At 40.5% G+C, this 20,171-nt stretch overlaps 1 pseudogene; it reads right to left on the bottom strand.

The window, feature by feature from the left end:
* Positions 1-14,850: 14,850 nt before the first annotated feature.
* LOC144667681 (galactoside alpha-(1,2)-fucosyltransferase 2-like) lies at positions 14,851-15,676 on the bottom strand (annotated as a pseudogene).
* Between the last annotated feature and the right edge of the window lie 4,495 nt (positions 15,677-20,171).

The raw sequence follows: 20,171 nt of genomic DNA, 5'->3' as shown, positions 1-20,171 counted from the left end.
GTGTTCACCTCGGTGTGTTGGCATGTAGGCGCTATCACCTCAGAATGAAGGTGGATGGACTCCTCCACCGTGCCTTGCAACCTGAGGAGTGTAGCGGACATCCCTTCCTGAGGTTCCCAAGCTTGACTTTTCAGTTCCAGCAACTGTGATGTGACCGAGTCCGTAGGTTCATCACTTGACTTGGACTCAGCAAATTTCTGGCCGCCAGCAGTACTCCAAGCGCCAGATGCCAGGGAGGTCCCTGCTGCTGCCTGCTGTGGATCAGACAGTGCAATGTGCTCACCAGATTGTGATCCCAAGGCTACTCTAAAACTAGGTCCCACTGAGGTGTGTGGCTCTGGGCTAGTGAAGGGTGTGGGTGAGCAGTGTGACGGGACTTCAAGGAGGATGCTTCCAGATCCCTCTTCAAAGGTTTTTTCTGGGCTTGATTGGGGGACTGTGATGGCACAGCCGATGGTAAATGCTGAGTTGTTCAAATCCCAAAGAGAAACTTGAAACAACTGCCACAACTTGCAATTTGTATAAATTTTGAGATGTGTGCCTTGAATTCAGTAGTAATAAGACCACCAAGTCTTGTGGGTTTTTACAAAACTAGATTAAAACATTTATTAATAGAAGAAATGACTTTAAATACATATATAGATCTACAAATTACTACTATGATAACTTCTAAATCCCCTACTTAATCTGACTTCCAGTTACACTTTTGTTAAGGCAACAGTAAGACACATAGATTTAAAAGACCCAGGCAAAGTAAATGAAATCCTGAGCAATCGAATGCAAAGTGAGTTCTCTTAACTTCAGTCCCTGAAGGCAGCAGCTTGGTACACACAGGCTGAAGGCTTTTCACACTTGTTGAATCTTAGACTGCCTTCCCTTACACACAGCCTTCACCCCTTTATACATATTTTCCTCTTTGTATGCCAATTCCCATTGTTTCACTATGTCCTTTGAACTTTATCTCATTACTAATAAAAAGTCTCTCATAGCACTAAGTTTTACTTGTAATCTTTGGGAAAAATAAATAAACATACTATTTGTTACTACTTCTGCTGGCTAGGTATACATTACACTTTCAAATTCAAGCCACACCAGTTTGTTTAAGAATGCCAATTGCCCCCTTTACATTTCACATTCTAAAACTTCCCCATGTTTACCTAATTAACATTTCAAACCTAACTTCTCTTCTTACATCAAAGCACCCAGGCGAGCTGCCTCCATTGGCTGTTTCCCAGCTGTGCCTGCGGAAGCAAGGGGAGAAAATTAATGCATGGCAGTGACCTGTGAAATAGGACACAGTATTCACAGCATGGTTGTCTGATGCATTTTGCACTGCTGGATCCTCACTTTGAAGAACACCACCGACCTCACTGTCAGCACAGGACAGGTCCAGATCATCACCGGCCAGCTGGATGGCTCTGTTTTCAAAGTCCGTGAGGACATTGATTTCGGCCATTTCGCCACTGGTCAACAACCTCTCCCTCTCTTGCGCCAGCTTGTCCTGCTTGAATAGAGATGGAGAAGGTGTAAGCAGGACGCCTGCAAGGCCAGACGATAAGTATGCCAGGCCTGTGTGGGTGGTGAGTGGTCCTGTGGACAGGGTGAGAACAATGACAGTGTGTGTGAGAGAGTGAATGGTGATATACCTTGAACTGGCAGTGAGTGAGAACCTTGTGGATGTGTGATGGGTTTGTGAGTGTGAGTTGAGAGATGAGAAGAGTGACTTACCCTGGTGGAACAGAAGAGGTCATTCATCATCTTGCGGATCTGGGTGGCTGCCCTCTTTCGAAGGGTGTTGGTGTTGACCACGGCCACCACCACCTCCCAACTCAAATTCATGAGGTTGCTACCCATCCTGTGGCCAGAGCAGGAGTAGAGGACATCCTGGCGGGCCTCCCCAGCATCCAAAAGGCACTAGAGAGACACGTTGCTGAACCTGGGAGCTGCAGTCATCTTCAGTTTCAGGGGCATGTCTTCTGTGCAGCAATGGTGGTCTGGAAGCGCTGAGATGTGTGCTTGCAGCTGCACTTTAAACATCCGTGATGCAGTGGTGGGGCGATGGTGGGCGGGAGTATGAACCCACTCCACATGGAAATGGCGTGTTTCCCGGGAGTGCATAAATAATGTGGCGGGTTTGGGATAATACAGTGTAAAAACCCGCCATTGAGGCCGATGGGTCAAATGTCATTTTATCCACCCGCTACCACACTTAGTGCAAATCTGGGAAAATTCCACCCATCATCACACTAGTGGGTGACTGAGACACAAAGCCCAGGATCATGAAAGTCCTGTGTTATAGCAGCTGCAGCACCTTTTTGGACATTACAATTGGCCTCAGTGCTCTTAGATTTTGGAGGATGAGGAGACAGCCAGAGTTTCTGCTCCTCATCCAAAGGCTCATGTTGAGGTGGATTTGTGTGCAATCATGCATATTGCTATTTTTGAAGGTTTTGTTGATTTGAGCAAATTGTTTTTACACTCAAAGGAATATAGGAATTATAAATAGACCAGAGCACATCTAACTCATCTGTTATGGCCGATGCAGTTGGCAAAGCAGATTTATTTAAAAATCCCAGAGGGAACTTTAAACAGCTGTCATAACCTATAATTTTAAGTGTTATGTTTGAGATGTGACTCTAAATTCAGGAGTTAGACCACCAGTTCTTGAGGCTTTAAATTAAACTAATTGAAACATTTTAATTTACACAGGTTAAAATATATACACATGGCTTCAAATTACTACTATCATAACTTTTAACAAATTCCCAAACTAATCTCCTTTAAGGCAACAACAACCAACTTAACCAAATACCAGGCAAAGCATTTTCACCTTACAAATTCAAAATAACGTTCTTTGCACTTTGCATCCTGTGAAGCCATTTGGAGACTTGCAGCTGCCTTTTGATCTCACATTGTCTCTGCTCTGCACACCCGAAAACTGCGGAAGATATACCTACCACCACTGATTGTCTCGCCAGCCTCTTTGAACTTTGCCTTTTAACAATGAAACCCCTTTCATAGTACCAATTTTAATAGTAATATAAACATATTGCTTGGTAGCTGCTATGAAGATGTCAGTTTAAACCCCACTTCTTGAATACTCTGTTCAAAAAAATGCAAATGCACGCTATCTCTCTTACATATCAAAACTAGTACCCATCAAAGCACCCAGACCAGCTGGCTTTAATCCAATTAAGACACATCTGCGGACTAAACCTCTATTTTAAAAGAAAAATATTTTCTAAAACATTATACACATTAATAGCTTCATGACACACCCTCCATCATCCTAATAGTCTCATGGTATAATGATGATAGAGTTGATGATTAGTAGAACCATAGAACCATAGAACACTACAGCACAGAAAACAGGCCATTTGGCCCTTCTAGTCTGTGCCGAAATATTATTCCGCTAGTCCCATTGACCTGCACCTAGTCCATAACCCTCCAGACCTCTCCCATCCATGTATCTATCCAATTTATTCTTAAAACTTAAGAGTGAGCCCGCATTTACCACGTCAGATGGTAGCTCATTCCACACTCTCACCACTCTCTGAGTGAAGAAGTTCCCTCTAATGTTCCCCCTAAACCTTTCCCCTTTCACCCTAAAGCCATGTCCTCTCGTGTTTATCTCTCCTAATCTAAGTGGAAACAGCCTACTCGCATTTACTCTGTCTATACCCCTCATAATTTTGTAAACTAGTGACAGCAATCACTCTCTACTAATCAGCCTGCAACAGGACCAGGGATAACATGAGAAAAACTGCAATGGTAGACAGCTTTGGGAATCAAAGCTCGAAAGCAACAGTATACTCTATCTTTATTCTAATGCTTTATCTTGCAGTCAAAATGTGCTAGAAAACTATCACACACTTCTACCAGCTTAAACCACCTATGGAATATAGGCAATTCCCACCTCTCCAACCTAGCAGTGGATAGACGATATCATGAAGGTGCAAGGCAACAATGAACATGAATGGATAACTCACAACTAGAAAAATCACACATCTATGACAGAGAATGATGCACAGTTCATGCAAGTGAGGGAAATGTATAAAATTAGGTGAAGGACCAAGTTTCATATTGTAAAACATTACCAAGGAAGCAAAGAAAATGTGTTTATGAAGAAGTGGCAGCTATGTGACATTATGTTTGAATTTAAAACAAAAAATTGTAGGTTGTAGTTTTAAGTATATGCAGTTGCTAAACATTTGGTATAGGAAGATAGCCATTAATTTTCAATTTTTAATGTAGCAATTGCTATAAAAGTTAATAAATACTATTGTTAAAGATTTAACTCAGTCTATGAAAGGGTCCAAAATTTAACTCAGCTAAAACAGCTAAAAATCTTTTGCGAAACTCACACACTATTATGATCCCAGCTGATGTTACTACTGGACAAGCCTGATCCCAGGGTGGAACCCGGCTTGATAGATCCTAACTTTTATTTTTTGTTTAGAAAAGTGGAGAGCGGCTACTGCACAGAGTCAACTGATGAACTTTTAACAAAAGAATAAAACACTTATTAAACAAGAAAAGGTGAACAATATTACAATACTCCTTCGCCCACACTTGTACCTTTACAGATATATACAGATTCATAAGGATAACACACGTTACAAAAACTATCTTATAATCTAATGTTCACAGTAAGTACACAGTCCATGTAAACCACTAGGTGACTGGTGGTCAGACACACCACACTCTGAAACCAAATGACGGATGCCACCCCAAACTTGTCACACCGTGAGCCAACTGGTCTCACTCTGTCTTTCACAAGAGGGTTTCCAATCTCCACTCTCAAAGAATTTGCTTTGGAATCTTCTCCCAAACCACACTTTCTCTTGGATGCCTTCCACAAGAGTCCGCCCCCAGGGTTTTGATATCTCTTTCTGATGTTCCTCTCCTCTGGATGTGCATTTAAGCCTAGCCTTCCACACTTCCTGTCAGATACTCAGCTATGCCAACAGAATGCCACTGCTTCATGTACTCATCGTGAAGAGTTACAGACCTTTGGTTGTCTCCATGACTCTTCTGGCTTCTTGCAAGCCTATTTTGCTTTAAGTCTGCTTCGTGCAGCTTTCCCTCTTTAATTTGGAGCCTTTACCTCTGCTCCTTACCTTAACTTCACTGAACAGGACCTTGTTCAGATTCCTGTTCTTCTCCCTTCACTGTCTTCCTGGGACCTTTCCCTTGTTCCACTCTCTGATTTTGGCACTTTTCTTTTCATTCTTAGGAACATGCTCCCTGCAGTTCCCCATCCTGTGTCTAGCTTCTCATGGCACCTGCTTCCAACTGAACTAAAACTGCTGTTCTGTTGCTGTGGGTCCCCCTGCTGCTAGCCAACAGCACAGTTTTTTTTTAATTTCAAGAATCATAAAACCTCATTAGAATGCAGGTATACAAACAAACTGCCCCAGAGTTACAGGCATCAGTTTAAAGTGAAACTAAAACTCAGGTTCCCTTAACACACAAATACAGAAATAGAAATTAAACTTAAAGCTATAGCTTATTCCTAACACCCACAAATACAAATACAACTTACTTAAACTATATCTAGTTCCTAACAATGCATACACAGGTGCAAAGGCCTTGAGAACAGGGTTTTCCAGACCAGGAAACAAGAAAACAAGATAATAACATTACATCTGCTATTTATAAAAATCATCTTGTTTTGTTTCTAAGCAATTGCTTAAAACAAAGTGGTCTAACAGTAAGACAGACAACAGTATGTTATTCTAAAAGCAACAGATTTTCTTTATATTAGGAACATAAGTAAACAAGTCAAATTTTGCGGGACCATCATTGGGTTGAGACCTTAGACAGGTTTCCGCATAGCTGAGACAAAGACAGCAGAAACTATGCTTCATACTTTTGATTGTGAGTATAAAACTAGTTATTATTTGTTTGAATATCCTACTTTTATTCTCTAAGTGGATTTGAAGTTTGCATTTACTATATTTAGATGAATTAGTTTATCTTGCATTTATACTCTAATATTTAAAACATTACTATAATGTAATCCAAAATGTAATCTTATAATAAAGTATTATAAAGTAACCATTACAACAGGTTGTAGTCTTAATCTGTAAACCTCATGGACTCCAACACTTCTAGAATTTTTAGTTATAAAATTCTAAGTTCTGAGAGAGGTTATTCTTTAAGAGAGATAATTCTGCTATAATTAACCATGTATGCTTTATTCTGAGATATCTTTGTTTAGTCTAAATACTCCTGGAAGACAGGATATTTTATCTTAAGACCAAGTCAATAGCTAGCAGAGCTGATTTAAGCTCTTATGATGATTTAAAATTTCTTTCAGTTGAGGATTTAAACTATCAATAAGTTTGACTGAATAAATTTACCTCGCTGGGGGTAGAGATAGCAGAACCCTAACACTTTAAAGCCTAGATTTTGCAGTCAAGTGACCGTGCTTGCTGGTGAGTTTGAAGAAAGCTGGCCACAAAGATCTAGACTTTCCTGATGTTAATCGAATTCTGGCATTAGCTTTATCAGATCTCTGGTGTCCAGCAACAGTGATGTCATCAAAAGGGCCAAGCAGAAAGTCACATTGATGAATTCTTAATGACAGCAGTCCAGTAAGTAAAATGTCTGGAATATAATTCACATTTTAATAATTGTACAGAAGGCAAAATAAAGACGAGGGAACACATATGGGATTATGATGGAAATTGAAATATTAAAAACATTGCAAAAATATATTAAAAATCTATGGAATTAGAGAATGGAGAAATTTGACATTTGTTATGATCCTGGACCAAACCACCAAATCCTTGGTATGATATGGTTAGGAACCAGTAACTTATACTTTAAAGTAGACAAGATTGAGATCCCAGGTACTACTAAGAGAATAGAGCCAAAAGATTCCACAGTTTTGAAGAAACAAAATAAACTTTACAATACTAAGTCAAAAAAGTAAAACAATTTACAATATCTGTCTCATACACTAACATTTAAAATTAACATGAGATACATGTGAATGAAGAGCAAAACTGTGGTTGAACATGCTACACTGCATAATAAATGGCAGATGCAACTCAGATCCTATATATTTCACAGCAAACTGTCCAGAAGTCAGCGTCCACTGTGAATTACACAATCCCGTTAAACCCTGTCTTCCTCATGAGGGATTCCAAGCTTTTCACTTTCAAAGATCAAGTCTCTGAATTCTTTCAAAGACATTCTGACTCAGATTGCCTCAATGACTGTACACCTCCCAGGGTTTCAATCTCACCTCCCAAACCTGCATTCCCCTGAATCACCAAGCCTGCATTCCAGCACTGACTCACAGACAGGATTTCAGCTCTTCATCCACACCAAGGAGAACCCCACTGCTTTAAAGAATTAACTTTGCACCAACAGCACAGAATCACCAACTTTCCACTGTCTTTTCAGCTCTCCAAGGTTTCTCCAAGCCCCCATTACTTGGACCCTGCCAACCACAGCACTTACATTGCCTGAAACCTTTTCCTTTGCTCCTCTCACCAGTGGTTTCTCTCCACAGTGTTTCCTACTGGTGGTCTCCTCCTGGTTGTCTCTTCCTCTCAGTGGTCGGCTCCCAATGGCTCCTTCCCTGCTTTTTTCTCTTTCCCTCAGGGAACTTTCCCTGTCCACTCTCCCTGTTCCAGGACTCCTCTGGTAATTGCACCTTGGGTCTTGTGATTGGATTTTTGTCCTGTTTCCCCCTACACTGGTGTTTGTTCCAAGAATTATATGTTGAGGAAGAATGAGTCTAAAATTAGCCTGTACCTTAAAACAGGTTTATTTCCAAGACAGCAAAACAAAGTCACATACTCTTCCAGTGCCTCCCCAGAGAGTGAACTGGTTTATATACGCTCACAATGATTCCCTAATCCTTCCCCAACTGGGGACAGCTGTGCCCAATTTACCAATTTAAAGCATGCGTTTCATTGCAACACAAATTCAATATTAACGGAGATGCTCTAGGTACTTGCCCCAGCCTGAAGATCTCGCAATGCAGAACTGCACATGTGAAGCCAGCTCCTGATCCCCGCAAGCGCAGAAACTTGCCGTCTACAGGGAACTGGAGCCCTTGGCCCCTGGCCAGGTTAAGGTAAATTCCTATTTCTTGACACAGTCCACAGAAATAAAATTGGTCTTTCATGGTCAGGGATTCTGATTCTCTGTACACAACTGGAGTATTTCGGTCACCTTGAGATAAAGGCCAGAAGTTTATTGGCTCTTTTGGCTACTGTTCTGTAGCTATGTACTAGTTCAACTTTTGGCTCATGATTCACCTCCTAGAATATTTGGCATGATGGGGAAGCTATCGCTGCCCTTCTATTCAGGCCTCCAGCTAAATTTTGCAGAACAGGTCTTGGTGACAAGCATGGCTTCATACTGGTGTCCTGCTTGCCTGTTCAGAGGAGTAGGTTAGCTTTGGAAGCCTCCAACTCCACCGAGTTGTGTAATTGTCCACCATCATTCATGACTGAATGTGGCAGGACTGCAGAGCTTAGATCTGATCTGCTGTGACATGAAACTATAATGATTTTCATAATATTACTGTGGTTTATTGTAAAGTAGGTTTATGAGTGTGAGTACTTTGGGTGTAGATGGTTCTGTCTGTGTGGTTTAATTAAATTAGGGACAGGTATGCTGCAAGCTTGAAATTATCAAAAGAAGTTAGGGGTAAAAGGCATTTGAAATGCTAATAAGTAAACATGGACAACGTCTTAGCATGGATGGTGTGAAGGAAATTTGCATTTTTAGATGTGAAGGAGTTGTTTGGGTTTCAAATGGATGGTAGGATGTTTACAAGTAACAAGATAAATAGGGCAAGGTTATTACGTTTATTTTTCCCGCAAGGTACTGATGATATTGACAACAAGAGAGATTTTTATATTATGGTAAAATTATATTTTCAAAGGCATATAGAAACATATATAAAGAAGGAGGGAAGGTGATGTTGTGGGTCCATGCAAGAATATGTAAAACAGCCTTGGGGAAGCCTCCAGCTATTTTTGCAAAAGTTTGCTGTGTTCAGTGGAAAAAAGCCTTTGGAATTCCACTGTTGAGTGGGTGCTGTGGTAAACTTGCTAGCTTGCTATTTAAACTAAAAATCTATTTTTGACTGTTGTCTTAAAGGGGTTGTGTAGTTGGGAGTCAGTTTAATTAAGAATTTTGGGATTTGTTATAGTATTAAGTAATTGTAATCTTATGTATGTGCTTGAAATCTTTTCTTTTGTTAATAAATGCTTTAATTTAGTTTTTTAAAAATCTCTAAAGGTGTTAGTGGACTCATTACTTCTGAAATCAGTGCCTAAATCTTCTCGTAACAACTAGAAATTGCAAATCCATTGTGATAGCATGGCCAGGTTTCCCTTGTAGATTTGGTCCAACTGGCACACATCACCTGCCACATCATTACAGTTGGTTATGGGATTGTTTAGCTCTGTCTATCATATGCTGCTTCCATGTTTAGCACACAAGTAGTCCTGTGTTGTAGCTTCAACAGGTTGACACCTCATTTTTAGGTTTGCCTGCTGCTGCTCCTGGCATTCCCTCCTGTACTCTTCATTGAATCAGGGTTGATCCCCTGGCTTGGTGGTAATGGGAGGGTGGGTGATATGCCACACCTTGAGGTTACAGATTGTTGTTGAGTACAGTGCTGCTGCTGCTGCTGCTGATGGCCCACAGCACCTCATGAATGCCCAGTCTTGAGCTGCTAGATCTGTTCGAAATCTATCCCATTTAGCATGGTGGTAGTGCCACACAACACAATGGACGGTATCCTCAATGTGAAGAGAGGACTTCGGCTCCACAATGACTGTGCAGTGTTCACTCCTACCAATACTGTCATGGACAAATGCATCTGTGACAGGCAGATTGATGAGGATGAGGTCAAGTATGTTTTTCCCTCCTGTTGGTTCCCTCACCACCTGCTGAAGACCCAGTCTAGAAGCTATGTCCTTAGGACTTGGTCAGCTCGTTAAGTAGTGCTGTTACTGAGCCACTCTTGGTGATGGGCATTGAAGTTCCCCATCCACAATACATTCTGTGCCCTTGCCACCCTCAGTGCTTCCTCCAAGTGGTGTTCAACATGGCGGAGCACTGATTCATCAGCTGAGGGGGGGGATGGTATGTGGTAATCAGCAGGAGGTTTTCTTGCCTATGCCATGAGACAAAGACTGGTGTAGGAGGAGTGGCTCTGGTTTGTGGGGCACTGGCACTAGTATTGGGGAAAGTGGGATCTGTACCACTGTGACAGTCTATACATGAACCGTGCTGGGGCTGGTGTCCTCATGAGCCGTTTAACTCAGTAGAGAGGTTTTTAAACTGAATTGTCATGGCAAGGGATCAAATTTGGGAAGATGTGGTAAGTCAAAGAGTAGATGCAAGGCAAGAAAGACAGGTATTAATATGGGAAATGATAAACAGACTGTGACAGGAAGGGACAGAGAGTACAATTCTAAGACTAAATCAGCAGATAAGGCTAGACTCTACAAAAATAATAAAAGGGCCAAACTAAAGGCTCTGTATCTGAACGCACAAGGCATTTGAAACAAAACAGATGAACTGTTAGCACAAATAGATCTAAATAAGTATGATTTGATAGCCATTACAGAGGCATGGCTACAGAATGACATAGATTGGGACCTGAATATTGAAGGGTACGTGACTTTGGGAAGGACAGGAAGTTAGAAAAAGTTGGAGAGGTGGCTCTGTTAATTAATGATGATATTAGCACATTAGAGATGGATAGCCTAAGTTCAGGAAACCAGGATGTAGAAGTGGTTTAGGTTGAGATGAGGAATGATAAAGGCAAGAAGTCACTTGTGGGAGTGGTGTACAGGCCTTCTAATTGTAACTACACAGTAGGACAGAGCATAAAAGATGAGATAATGGGAGCTTGCCAGAAAGGTACAGCAATAATCATGGGGCATTTTAATCTACATATAGACTGGAAAAATTAGATGGGAAAAGGTAGCATAGATGAGGAGTTCATAGAGTGTTTTCGGGATAGTTTCTTAGAACAGCACATTTTGGAGCCAACCAGAGAACAGGCTATACTAGACTGGTGTTAAGCAATGGGATAGGATTAATTGATAATCTCATAGTGAAGGCACCCCTAGGTAGCAGCGATCATAATATGGTTGAATTTTACATTCATTTTGAGGGTGAAACGAGTGCATCCAAGACTAATATTTTAAACTTAAATAAGGGAAATTATGAGGGTATGAAAGCAGAACTAGCTAAAGTGAACTGGCAAATGAGGTTAAGGAATATGCCAATAGAAGTTCAGTGGCAGACATTTAAAGGGATATTTCAGAATACATAGAATATATACATTCCAATGAGAAAGAAAAATTCCAAAGGGAGGGCCAACCATCCGTTAACTAAAAAAGTTAAAGGCATTATCAAACTTAAAGAAAAAGCATATAATTACACAAAGACGGGTGGCAGGTCAGGAGATTGGAAAGAATATAAAGAACAGAAAAGAATGACAAAAAGACTAATAAGGAGGGAAAAATTAGAGTATGAGAGGAAGCTAGCCAGTAACATAAAGGTGGATAGTAAGACTTTCTATAGATATTTAAATAAGAAAAGTGTTAACAAAGTGAGCGTTGGTCCTTTAGAGAGTGTGCCTGGGGAATTGATAATGGAAAGTAGGGTGATGGTGGATGAATTAAACAGGTATTTTGCTTTGGCCTTCACTGTAGGAGGGCACAAGTAATAGCTGTAAATCAGAAAATGGAAGTGAGGGAGGAACTCGGGAAAATTACAATCACCAGGGAAGTGGTATTGAGCAAATTGTTGGGGTTGGGGGCTGACAAATTCTCAGGTCTGGATGGACTTCACCCTAAGGTCTTGAAAGAAGTGGCTTATGAGATAGTTGATGCACTGGTTTTAATTTTCCAAAATTCCCTAGATTCGGGGAAGGATCCATTAGATTGGAAAATGGCAAATGTAGCTCCTTTATTCAAGCAGAAAGCAGGAAACTATAGGCCAATTAACCCAACATCTGACATAGGGAAAATGTCAGAAGCTATTTTTAAAGATGTTATAGCAGGGAACTTAGAAAAATTCAAAGCAATCAGGCAGAGTTAACATGGTTTTGTAAAAGGGAAATCATGTTTAACCAATTTATTGGAGTTCTTTGAAGGAGCCACATGTGCTGTGGATAAACAGGAACCAGTGGATGTACTGTACTTAGATTTCCAGAAGGCATTTGATAAAATGCCACACCAAAGGTTATTGCAGAAAATTAAAGCTCATGGTGTAGGCGGTAACATATTGGCATGGATAGAAGATTGGTTAGCCAACAGAAAGCAGAGAGTTGGCATAAATTGGTCTTTTTCTGGTTGGCAGGATGTGACGAGTGGTGTGCCACAGGGATCAGTGTTGGGGCCTCATTTTTTTACAATTTAGATAAATGAATTGGATGAAAGGACAGAAGGAATGATGGCTAAATTTGCTGATGACACAAAGATAGGTAGGAAAGTAAATTGCAAAGAGGATGTAAGGAGGCTACAAAGTGACATAGACCAATTAAGTGAGTGGGCTAAGATCTGGCAAATGGGGCATAATGCCGGCAAATGTGAAATCGTTCATTTTGGCAGGAAGAATAAAAAGGAAGTTTATTATCTAAATGTTGAGAGATTGCAGAGCTCTGAGATTCAGAGGGATCTGGGTGTTCTGGTGCATGAATCACAAAAGGTTAGTATACAGGTACAGCAGGTAATTGGGAAAGCTAATAGAATGTTATCATTTATTGTGAGGAAAATTAATTGCAAAAGTAGAGAGGTTATGCTTCAATTATACAGAGCACTGGTGGTACTACATCTGGAATACTGTGTACTGTACTGGTCTTCTTATTTAAAGAAAGATGTAAGTGTATTGGAAGCAGTTCAGAGAAGGTTTACTAGACTAATACCAGGAATGGGCAGGTTGTCTTATCGAGAAAGGCTGGACAGGTTAGGCTTGTACCCACTGGAATTTAGAGAGGAAGAGGCAACTTAATTGAAGCCTTTAAGATCCTGAGGTGTCTTCACAGGGTGGATGTGGAGAGGATGTTTCCTCTTGTGGGAAAATTTAGAACTAGGGGTCACTGTATAAAAATAAGGGGTCGCTCATTTAAGACAGAGATGAGGAGAAATTTTTTCTCTCAGAGGGTCTTGAGTCTTTGGAACTCTCTTCCTCAAAAGGCGGTGGAAGCAGAGTCTTTGAATAATTTTAAGGCAGAGATAGATAGATTCTTGATTGCCAAGAGGGTGAAAGATTATCGGGAGTAGGCAGGAATGTGGGGTTGCCATTACATTCAGATCAGCCATGATCTTATTGAGTGGTGGAGCAGGCTTGAGGAGTGGCCTACTCCTGCTCCTAATTCCTATGTTCGTATGACTTCATGGGGTCTGGCGTTGATGTTGAGGACTCCCAGGGAAACTCCTTCCCGACTGTATACCACTGTGCCACTACCTCTGGTGGGTCTGGCCTGTTGGTGGGTCAGCACATCCCAGGGATGGTGATGGTGGTGTCTGGGACATTATCTGTAAGACATTATTCCATGTGTATGGTTATGTCAGGCTGCTGCTTGACTAGTCTGTGGAACAGCTCTCCCAATTTTGGCACATGCCCTCAGAGGTTAGTAAGGAGGATTTTGCAGGGTTGACAGGGCGGGGTTTGCTGTTGTCATTTCTGGTGCCTAGGTCGATGTAGGGTGGGCCATCCGGTTTCATTCCTTATAGACTTTCTAGCAGTTCGACACAACTGAATGGCTTGCTAGACCATTTCAGAGGACATTTAAGAGTTTACCATATTGCTGTGGATCTGGAGTCATATGTAGGCCAGACCAGGTAAGGACGGCAGATTTCCTTCCCTAAAGGACAATAATAAACAAGATGGGTTTTTACAACAATCAACAATGGTTTCAATGTCATCATTAGGCTTCTAATTTCATTTTTGTTTCCCTGATCAAATTCAACATCCACTATGGGATTCGAACCCCAGCCCCCAGAGCATTAGCCTGGGTCTCTGGATAACTAGTCCAGTCTCCAATGCTGAGAGCTCTTACTGTACAACATTTACTGCTTCAATATATACGTAGAGATTGTTATGTTGATTCCAATGTTGCCACTTTCAGTTAAGAAACTGCACAATGATCCTATCAGCCTGTTACTGATCATAATTGCTGTGACACTACCCTCATGAATTTATTGAGGAATTCTTCTCAAGTCAATCAACAAAAATAACAGTGTCATACACACATGCAGGAGTAGAAATTACTTGAGTAAAAATTATTAGCATCCATTAATATTCAGTCAGAATTTTTTTTTAAGGAAATGATTTCCAAAGAAAATGAATTAGAAATTTTAAAGCATTACCAATAATTCATTAATTCAGTTACTCATAAGTCAGAATTTTGCATTCTGCTCTGGATCATTACAACCAGCCATTCAATAATTTTCATGGAGCTTTATATAAATAACACCTTTGCTTATTTGTAAAAACAGGAAGTAAACAGTTTAACATCAGCAATTGTGCCAGGCATCATATTATTGAACATAAAGGCTGCAATTGATTGTGCATGTTGACATCTAAACCTAAGTGATTTCTGCTAGCACTAATAATAATAAAAATGTTACTGTAATATAAAAGCAACTGTAGATCAATGTCTCAGGTTTTCCTTTCAGCTGTTTGTGTGATGGGGGCTTTACTTGTACTATTGTAATCATTAGTGACAAAAATGGAATGCTTATCTAGTCAGGGTCATATATCTAAATATATTTAAAAAGCTATGTGACAAATCAATTTTAAAATGACAGTTTAAAATGTATTGACAGAAAAATCACAGGCTACACATATTCTCTAAAATAACTTTAGAAATAGTGATTCAGGCAAAGTAAAGTTTGTGAGGTAAATTGTCTCCCCACCTGCCAAGTAAGCAGCCCAGTAACCAAATGTCCCTATTGTCATTATAGTGTGATTACAATGAGCAAGGATTGCAATGTCATCAGCTGGACTCAATTGCTTTGGATCATCTGAAAAGATAACATCTCCTTTGGAATTATCAATGTTCTTCTTACACCAATCCATTCCATTACTTGTCACTGCAAAAACAACGTCTTTATTCTGAAGTAAGCCATTGCTGTATCTAAATATTTCTTATCAGCTACGACTCCTTTCCATTGGTTTGGCATGACATGTATGTAATCTCCTCTTCGAACATGAAGACCAACATATGTCATGTTCTTTCGCTCCCCGCTAACGCGTCTAAGGAATATGTTGGTCAGTTCTTTTATAAATTCAGGAAAGTTGAACTCATGGATAATTTCTTCTTGAATGTGATGATAAAAGGTCCAGGAATATGGATCTCCTGAGAACATAATATTGTCTCCTAGTGTACTAAGGTACTCGTCATCCATCCAGGCATTGAACTTATAGCCTTTCCAATTTATCCTATTTCTCACATTGTCATGGAGGGTCAGAAGTGTAATTTTGAAAATGGAGACAGGTAATTGGCCATGGCAGGCAAAATATATACTTGGTGACCATTCAATTTTGCCAATGCGTATAATGTTGCATACTCCCCCATCAGGTTGCCAAGTCGTCCATCAGAGTTAATTGTCCAAATTCCTTTTAAAGAAGTGTTCACCCTTTTGGAGTCTTTCTCTGTTTCATGTTCCAATATCATATTTGCATTTTCAACAAAGGTAAGATACCTGGCTGTTATGTTACCATGTCTCATATCTCATATCTGTAGATTATGGCAGCTAATGTTATTGCACAGAACAATATTAAAAAGACCAGTATTTTCTTCCTTTGCCAAACACAAACCCTGCTTAAAGGAACCATCTCCACAGCTTCCTTCCATTGTGACTCTATGATTTTGATTTCTTCAATTCATGTGGAGTTTCTGAAAGTCCAGAAATTGCTCATTATTATAAAATCAATGATGAAGGACAAGTCCTCAAAATTTGCTAATGGGTTATTTCTGTTTATGAAGCTACTTTTGAGAAATACATAGGATTCATTACTGATGAAATTGAGGGCATAACAATTTAGTACAAACAGATATAAAGTAATATGACAGGCTGGTAATGAATAATTAGCATCACGATTGGCATCACACTAAGGCTTGAGGAGAACCACTTAGTTGATGTGTTTAGTATGTGACATGAACTGAATCGCACAGCCTTGCACAGTTCCGGATTTGTTAGATTTGGTGACAGAGGCATTCTAGAGGAGGAGAGGGGCCTTTATCCTCTTCTCCCTGAGGAGTGAAGACCAGGATGAAAGTGCATGTGAGCTTGACAGAATAGTGGGTTTCCCGATAGTGCACACATGTGGTTTTGAGGGCCTCTGGTCACCACATTACAGGAAGGATGTAATAGCTCTGGAGAGAGTGCCGAGGAGGTTTACAAGAATGTTGCCAGGGTTAGAAAAGTATAGCCACGAGGAGAGATTGGATAGGTTGGGATTATTTTCCTTAGAACAAAGAAGGCTGAGAGGTGACTTGATTGAGGTGTACAGAATTATGAGGGGAATAGATAGAGTGGACAGGATAAAATTGTTTCCCTCGATGGAGAATTCTAGAACCAGGGGACATAGATTCAAGATAAGTGGCAGAAGGTGTAGGGGGGACATGAGGAAGAGCTTTTTAATGCAGAGGGTAGTGGGTGTCTGGAATTCGCTGCCCAAGTTGGTGGTAGAGGCAGAAACTCTAAACTCTTTTAAAATGTACCTGGATCTACACCTTAAGTGCTGTAAGCTGCAGGGCTATGGGCCGGGTGCAGGAAGGTGAGATTAGAAAGGGCACCTGGGTGTCCTTGGGCTGGCATGGACAACATGGGCCGAATGGCCTCCTTCTGTACTATAATTTTCCTATGGTTCTATGGTTTCTATGTGGCAGAAAGGACCATTGGCAGCGGTAGTGCACTAGAGAAAAGGCTGCTGCAGCTACAAAGAGTCATGCGCTAATCCAAACAGATGGTACACAACAGGCACCTTCAAGCAACAAGAATGGCCATCCAGTGTCCCACCAGAAACAGATACATGAGGCGAGTGACAAACCAGAAAATGACGATGATATGCATGATGAGATGAAGAGTGGTGAACACATGTTTCACACCATCAATCTCATGGAAAACATTGAGGCCATCACATTGTCTGAAGTGTTTGCCAAGATTTGAATTAACTGTTCTGAGAAAGTTCGTAGCTATTTGTTATTGAGCAAGATTGACACAGGTGCAAGTGCCAACGTACTATCTCTGCGGATTTTAAAAGACATGTATCCATAGACATAGAAGGCCATGATGAAACCTAATACTGTGCAATATTTGACGTACAACGGATCACTAATTCCATGTGCAGGTTCCATAGTCCTGGAGTGCAAATCCAATAAATCCTCCTGGTTGCTGCAAATGTTCAACATCGTGAAAAGTAAAGATCCAGCTATCACAGAATGCTGTGACCTCATGTTAGTAACAATCCATGGAATCTGTGAGACCTCACACAGCAGATCAACCTCAGAAACTGTTTCTCTCAACTCAGTTCATAGCCTAACATCAAAATATTCAGAATGTTTCAAGGGAGCTATAGTGTTATGCTTAGTGGAGAATGCAAGTTTGTTAATTGATCTGGTACATTTTGTGCAGCGCACATCCCAACAGCTACGAGAGAAAACAGCAAAAGATGCCACACTGCAGGAACTGTGGAAAACCATCATTGGAGGATGGCCTGAATTAATTCAGCATGTCCATGAACACAAGAGGCCATTTTGGCCTTACTGGGATGTGGTAGGCATCTCCCAGGGAGTCATTTTTAAAGGCTGGCAGGTCATCGTACTGGAATCTTTGTGAACTGATATTCTTCAACAACTTCATCACTCACACCTGGGCATGGATCAGATGAGAAGATTGGTCGGGTATGAACAATTACATTGAAGTTGTTGTCAAGAAATGCAAGGCATGTCGAGAGCATATGCCAAGTCAGCATAAAGCACCATCGATGAAATTTCTACCCATCCTTGATCCAAAATTGCATCCGACCTCTTTCATGTCCAATGGCACTGACTTCATTGTCATTGTCAACTACTTTACCAAATATCCCATTATTCGACAGTTGTACAATACGTCAAATAGAACTGTTGCGCACAACTGTTGCACACACTCTAAGTGCTATTTTCAGCCTATATGTTGTGCCTAGAGAGACCATTATGCATAACGGTAAGCCATTCCAGGAAAAGTGTGAGAAGTGGAATATCGATCACAATACTTCTTCTCCTCATTACCTTCGATCTAATGGCCTAGCTGAACAAATGATTCACATGGTGAAATCCCTAATTCTCAAATGTAGACAGACCCAGCAAGATCTACACATTGCAATGTTACATCTGAGAGTGACACCATTAAAAGGAACTATTCCATCGCCGTCAAAGCTCATGTTTGGCAGACCAGTGCCAATTCACCTACCCTTACCCATTCTAATCGAACAGAAACTAGAGAGCAATTTTAAAACTGCAAGAGAAAATTTGGGTACGCAATCGCCATGTTTACAGTTGGGACACCAAGTTTGCGGTCCGAATCTCACAGAACGTACATGGCAACCAGCCACAACCGAGGACAAATCAGATCCATTCCAGCTCCTCAACCACCGTACAGTCATATTGCATCTAGGACAAGACCGCAGACGCAACCAGGAACAACATCCAAGAATGATAATCCCATAGATTACTGTGAGCAATTAAATACACCCCCAGACAAGGTTGCCATTACAAGATCTGTGCACACCAACAGATTACCTCTACCATTAGAGACTCATCGATTCACCAGTCCTCTATACTTATGTAAAGGCAACTAAACACGGACATGTATTGTAAATAGTTATACTTCTTTGGAAGGTGGGAAAGCATCTTTAAACAGGACAGGGGATGTATGAATGATATGATATAAAAACATGACAGTGAAATGTGCCACAATTAGCAGCACTGCTTCTGGGTTTGTAAAGGAAAAATGGTCAGGATTCCCCATCAGTAACCCCTATTTTGAAGTGAATGGACATCAGGTGAGCACAGAATCAGATTCAGCTGTAATACATTCCACATGATGACTGAGGCACTGGAATGCAGCCAGCTGTCAGTTTGCCATTTCTTTCACAAATACCAACTAATAGATAATAGGGCAAGTGACTTAAACACAATATTTAGCGATAACTTGTGTTTTGTAAAATTATTTTAAAATTAGAAATACACAAATATTTCTTTAATAAGAATAATATTATGGCCCTTCTGTACAACAGTGAAACTCTGTTGACTTCATTAATAAACCAGCTAACTCTAATTCCAATTTCTGTACGTAACACATGAATAGACCTGGGGATATCAGAGAAGTATTGTGTAATAACAGTAATGTTGCAGGTTAAACAGTGATCATTCAATAGACACCCCAAACATGTGAAAATAACTGATTGTACATAAATCACAACATAACTTATGATTGTTTAGCGAACACAGCAAATGACATTATTTACCATTAATAGGGTATAATACTGTATATTTACAAACAATATGCCTTGTCATTTGTACAATGTAAAGCTTTGATCTATTTACTTCTTATAAAAAAAAGCTACAACCAAAAATACTGTTCACAATTTGTTTGCGACATGAATACAAAAAGTGACCATAGTATTAACTAAATGTGCACTGAATAACTTGCATTATAAGACAAATTACACTTTGTTGCTACTAAGAAAAATACTTTGGCTTACTTCTGTTCATAAAGGTAAAATCCATGTCAGAATACAAATACTCTCAATGTGCACACCGTACAGAAAGTCCTCCACTGGTTGGAGCAGGCAAAAAGTTTTAAGGGAAGCTGAAAGACAATGCACAAAGCATCAAGCTAACTGAAGCAGGGTAGCGATCACTGCACTGGACAAGCAATCATTGCCCCTACTCCGCCCATTGGAAAGTCTCAAGGGCCCACACAGACCCAACCGTTGAAAGACTAACTTCTTGAATTATCAAACAGCATCAGGTCTCCTTACCAAAAGACAGCAGCTCCAGATCAGTTTGTTCCTTTACTTCGTAGGACCCATCACTGACCACATCCTTAGCAGCCAGGGGCTTGACAAGACCCCTGCAGATTTTGACTCTGTGTTAAGAACCTTCAACATGTTTTTTACTTCAT

Source organism: Cetorhinus maximus, chromosome 25, assembly GCF_964194155.1.
Source record: "Cetorhinus maximus chromosome 25, sCetMax3.hap1.1, whole genome shotgun sequence".
NCBI classification, from domain to species: domain Eukaryota; kingdom Metazoa; phylum Chordata; class Chondrichthyes; order Lamniformes; family Cetorhinidae; genus Cetorhinus; species Cetorhinus maximus.
This window is presented reverse-complemented; position numbering and strand designations above follow the sequence as displayed.